This window comes from Rhinolophus sinicus, linkage group LG01, assembly GCF_036562045.2.
Source record: "Rhinolophus sinicus isolate RSC01 linkage group LG01, ASM3656204v1, whole genome shotgun sequence".
Lineage (NCBI taxonomy): Eukaryota > Metazoa > Chordata > Mammalia > Chiroptera > Rhinolophidae > Rhinolophus > Rhinolophus sinicus.
This window is the reverse complement of record NC_133751.1, coordinates 151,957,075-151,963,074: the sequence shown is the minus strand read 5'-3', so window position 1 is coordinate 151,963,074 and position 6,000 is coordinate 151,957,075. Positions and strand designations below refer to the sequence as shown.

The 6,000-nt window shown below is 33.9% G+C and overlaps 1 protein-coding gene across 5 annotated transcripts in view; it reads left to right on the top strand.

Moving 5' to 3' along the window:
* The first annotated feature begins 219 nt into the window (after positions 1–219).
* Positions 220–6,000, top strand: part of SCN3A (sodium voltage-gated channel alpha subunit 3) — a 105,686-nt gene continuing 99,905 nt past the window's right edge. For all 5 annotated transcript variants that reach the window (XM_019727328.2, XM_019727326.2, XM_019727323.2 and 2 more), the window contains exon 1: positions 220–453. The gene's annotated coding sequence lies outside the window, so the exon portion shown is untranslated. The remainder of the gene's footprint in view (positions 454–6,000) is intronic.

The window sequence follows — 6,000 nt, the reverse complement described above, 5'->3', positions numbered from 1 at the left end:
GAAAAAATATTAGTGAGGTGCAAATAATTGAGCATGTAAAAGAGTCTCTTTGTACGCGCTCATCTGCAGTCGACAGGTTATGTTCTACTTTATGACAGAGAATAATGGGGATGTTTTTCCTTTTGTTCAATTTTGTGTGTCTGCCAATAGATGGCGGTACCACGTTGGGTTGTCAGCTTTTTTTTTTTTTTTCCCCTCAAAGCTGTTTTCTGATATATGTTGGGTACCATAGAGTGAATCTCAGAACAGGAAGTGGAGGCATAGCCGAGAGGATTCTGGAAAGATCTCTTTGTTTCCTTGTCCACAGAGAAAGCAAAGGAAAATCATTATTATTCATCTGTAAAACTCTGTGGCCAAAAATGTGAACAACTGCAAAGGAAGGCACGTTACACTCTAACCATCTTGGATGCTGGGCTTTGTTATGCTGTGATCCCTAAAGCTCTGTTTTATCAGGTAAGCTAGCACAACATTTAATTACTTGCACCATAGAATCTAGTTTTTCTTATTTTAAAATCATCTTCATGTTGCTATTTTTAACCTAATGTTGTTTTAATGTAAATTACAGGAACCAAAGGCATCATTTGATGTGTAAACTGATTACTATTCCTTTTCTTTCAATAGAAATAGAGCCTGTCTTGAAATGGTGACTTATGGTACAGACTAGGCATTACTGATCTTGTGTTTTAGAATCATGCAGATGTTTATGATTCATAGTATTTAGAGGAAATATGAAAGCTAGCAAAGCTAACCTAATGGATTTGGTGCCTGTACATCTCTATGTAAATGTTCAGTGTGTCCAGTATTTTTTAAGCATAAATGTATAGTGAAATTGGAACTATCATCCTTGTGCTTTAGTCTTTTATTTAATGGCTTTGGCGAGGCCTTGATTATAGGGAATGATAACAATATAGAGGTGTTTGATTGTTTGAAACACATTATTTTTTCCTAAGATAATCTATTCTCACTGAGAGAAGATCACCAATACTAGCCATTAAAAAGAGATTTAGCTTTCTAATAATAACATGATCCCTATATGTTCCCTAATGAGTTATTTCTTTTATATTTTAATATGTTCATTTCTATATTAAATATTTACCATTTAATATTGACTTAAAGGGTATTATATCTTCTTTATGAATTGTCTCATAAGCTTGATATACTTCTGTTTATTTTTTCTGGGATTTAGTAATGCTGAACTAGATTTTTAATAACTGGTTGTTATTATTACTAAGGTTTTAATAACTGGTTGTTATTATTATTACTATTATTATTAATTAAAAGAGAGAGCCACTTGAACCAAAAAACAATTATTTACTTTATCTGTAATCTATATTTTCTATAGTTTTCTTTAAAATATTTTGTAGCATAACCACAAATGTTTCATTCAATTAGCTATAACATGTTTAGAATAAAACTGTTGGCAGAAAAAAGAAAGAATGGTTTTAAATATCATAGAGGTATTTTTTTAAAATACAACAGGTGGTGTAATGTAGCATATGAGGAAAAGATAAAGGCATAAGTGATTGTAGGGATTTGCATGAAAAAATTTCATCACCATCACCTCAAGTAGTACGTGTCTTATGCGAAATAAAGACCTCTGATTTCAACCTGGGTTTCCAGTCAGCACTGGTCAAAAGGGCCTAAAAATAGAACTTGAGGCCTTTGCTTTAAAAGCAATTGTAATTTTTAATGATATGGTAAAAATACTGATTTCTCACTTAATATTTTACATTGAGCAGCAATAATACTCCTCCTAAAAACATTCCAAACAGTGGATATCTCAGAGAAAAGCCCTGGGTCTTATATATTTTAGAAGAACTCCTATCATAGGATATAAAGAAAATTGTTTCTTTGAAAAGGGTTCCCAGAAATGGATGTTAATTGACTTGTGTATATTGTACACATCGTGCTTCTCTACAGGTGACCAAATGTGAGTAACTTTGTTCTGTGTAAACACAAGAGCTGGCTTTGATTGAACTGTTGTACATTTATGAATGGATGCTTACATTTTGGCGCTGAATGTTAGCAAATTTGTTTTGTTTTTTTTTGCTATAGTTGCAATTATCTCTTAGTTATTTGTCTATATATGCAGTCACAATGTGAAGGACAAGTGTACACAAAGTATATCACAAAACTTGCTCTTTGGAAATTTTTAGAAATCAAACCTGTTTCAATTAAGTGTTATATCAAATGAGTTTGGATATCTTATTCTTTAGAACAACCTAATAGTGACTTTATTCATAAGGTCAAGAATAATCCTGTAATTTATTGGTATAGTAGGGATGGAAAGGCTGAGCACTGAGCTGGAAGTCTTAGTTTCTGGTACAAGTTCAACCACTAATAAGCTTTGTCACCTCAGAAAAGACACCAGTATCACTGAAGTGCCCTTTCTTTGCCTGTAAAAAATGGGAATTCAAATCAAAGACATATAAGGACACTTTTCATTTTTAAAATTCTGTGACTAATTTATTTGTCTTTTCACCAATTGATTTCTCAGTGTAACTGTAATTTGGAAAATATCTGACTTCTACTGAGTTGTACATCACAATTAATGGTACAGTAAACATGGGGATAGAAAAATAGAGGGATAGAGATGTTTTAAAGGTCTTTGGCCAGTTTTGTGGTGCTAACAACTAGGAAGCGATATGGAAAAGTGGTTAAGAGCAAGGGCTGGCAGATTGAACCTTAGCTCCACTATTACTTGACAAAGTATTAAAACTTTCTGAGCCTTTATTACACCATCGATAAAACAGGAAGGACAATGTCTATTTTGCAGGATTGTATAAATAAAATAATGTCTGCTCAGTGCTTGTTATACATCCTGAAATATAATTAAGTAAGTAACCCTCACTGCCATCCAACCCCCACCAAATGGAACAGGTATTATTGTTATTATTGGTGATGATGCTATAATATCTTCCACCACAACAGGAAGGTTAGAATGAAACTGCCAAGGAATTCTGCAGTTGAAAAGTGAATAAGTCTCATCTTGGAAGAGTGCCCTTGCTGAAACAACAATGACAACAAAATGTGTTCCCTGTAATAATATCAACTGGTGCTAACATCCCAGACATTTCCTGGAGAGTTTATAGAACTCTCATACTTTCTAGAAGACTGTTCTTTTGCCAATGACATATTATCGTGGACTCCACTTCAAAGACTTTTTTTTTCTTTTTAGCAAAATAGGGCAAGGGGATTTAATTCACTTATGCCTTAATAAGAAATGCTTATCAGGAAAAAGGCTTTTCTGAAAATTCACAAAGAAAATCTCGGTGTGTTTTTTTTTCTAATCAAAAACCACATTTAAATGCCAAATAATTTCTACTGTGATCATCAAATTACAGAGCCTAAATTCCAGAAATGACTGCATCTGTTGGCTATGTGATCAACTCACAAATTCTCTACAGCTTACGTCCTATTCATGGTATAATAAAAACTTGTGGTATCCAGTTGAGTAGGTAGTTACATTAATGTTAAAGTATTCTTCTGTGACGAATGATGTGTCTGGATGTAGAAGGTGGAAAGACTGATTGTGCCTGATGAAATTGTTGACATACTGCAAAACCCCTGATTCCCTCCATTGGTTTTTCTTTATGAGCAGCTTGTGCGCTTGACAGCTGTGTGCTACTGGGATCTTTGGGAGTTAAAAGTTGGGATATTCTTACAGCACCCCAAGCCTCCTAATTTTTCCTTTCAAACACCCTGGGCCTCTTTAAACTGATTCAAGTAACTGTGCTGTCATTTTCATCTTCATGGTAGCCAAGATGACTTAATGGGCTCATGATTAGACAGATCAGAGATGGCCAAGAGTTTGGGAGGCTGGTTTCTCAATTAGACAATGCTGTGCATGGAGTTTGTTGCTAGTTAATTCTCCCGACACTAGGTCACTCTCAGCTCTTGTGATTCCTTATTTAGAGTTGAAGTTAACTGAAAGCACCCATAAGTATAAGTATATAAAGACAAATGCTTTTTTTTCCACCGAAGAATGAACATGTGACTAGATAGTGATTTTTTTTTTTGGCATGGTTAGCTGTGCAAATTACCTTTTTCTCATTATCATTCATGTATAGCAACATTGCGAACTAACCGAACATTGGGAATTAATGTTTAATTTGTCATCTAAAAATATATTCACTCCATCTTAACATTGACGGTTGTTTCACCAGTTTTTCCAAACTATGAGAATGAATTACCACCTACCCCTGAAATATAATTTAAGATATGAACAGTATACTTCTCTAATTTTAGGATCTAGTTTTAAATTTCAATTAATTTCAACTATAAATTATTTTTGCTTCCACTTGAATTTCACCCAACAAACAATTTTAATGGCGTTTCAATATAGAATCGGGTATCTAAAATACTACTTCTTGAGGTAGACTGTTCTTTGAGGTGGTTATAAAATTTGGGAAGGATAAAAGCCAATTGTATTGCTTTGGCTTATACGTTACAGGTTTATCTTTGATCGGGAAGCTACTTTTTCAGTTCAGCTTTACCTGATGATATTTTTCACTCAGGGATGAAGTTAACATATTCTTTGGATAACTTTTAATGGGAGATATATATTTCAGAGTAGAATAGTGTTAATTTTAGTTTACTTGGTAAAACAGTAATAAAATCTTGCTCTCTTGCTAAGCAAAGACATACTTTGTCCTCTGAACTGCCTGACAGGCACCAGCTGTTTGGGTATCTGACATTTGAATCTACATCCAGACATATAATTTGTCACAAGAGAAGAATTCTTTTTTTTTTATTTTTATTTATTAAATGTATTGGGGTGACAATTGTTAGTAAAATTACATAGATTTCAGGTGTACAATTCTGTATTACATCATCTATAAATCCCATTGTGTGTTCATCACCCAGAGTCAGTTGTCCTTCCATCACCATATATTCGATCCCCCTTACCCTCATATCCCACCCCCCACCCCCCACCCCCCTTACCCTCTTTAAAATTTATATAATTGCCTACTCAACTGGATCCTACAAGTTTTAATGTGTCAAGTATTTATGTATTGACTTTTTAAATAGTCTACCTCTTTTGTCTAGTAATAAAAGACCTTATGGAAAGTATTTTAAAGAAGTTCCTGCCCGATATATGAATAGAGTATAATTACAAGTAATGTCTAAGCAGGTTTATAATATTAAATATATGTATTATGCCCAAATATAGTGCATATAAACATATGCTGGTGGTGGTTGTATAAGGGAAATCTCAAGGATTGTTTTCGTTCAGAGAAAACTTTTAAAAGTCTGGAGTTATTTCTGTAACAATTGAATTAGGTTTTCATCACTTTGGAGACTGCATATAGGGAGCCATTCATGTGATTAAGCTCTGTGCCAGGGCAGAGTGAAAGAAATGATGATTGTTGAATTATTAAACACTGGTTTAATATTGTTTTATTCAATGGGTGAATTCAAAGATGGGAAGTCACTCTTTAAATAACTTTGGACGTTTTCTGTCAAGAAGCTCATTTTGGGGAATTTAATCTCTTAATATTCAGAATATACTTTATTCTTCCTTGGGTTGTACAGAACATTGTGTCATTTTCCTTTCCCAAAAGCTCGCACTGGAATAATTCACTAAATCCCAGTGACAATGTCACTGCTAAGTGACACTGTGCTTCTGCATTAGAACCCAAACTATTCTTGCATACGGTTAATGGGACCCATTTTATGGGCTTAGGCCTATATTTGAGAACCTGTCATCTGTTTGTTAGTTTCTCTGTCTCCTTGGTGTTTTTGCTTGTGACATTTTTTTTTTCTCATTATAAGTTATTTTTGTTCAACCTAAACAAAGTATTCTGGGCATTTTCTTTTCATGGAACTTGTATCATGATTGGAAATGATCTTAAAAATAAATTCTCAAGAAAACAACCCCAAATTTCTACATGGCAAAGCAGGTAAGAAAAATAAGTGAAGCTAATCAGTTTAGTACTAAGGAACTCAACAGCCCATGCCCTTTCTAAAGAGGGGGAGATCCTTCTTAGGGCTAGGAGA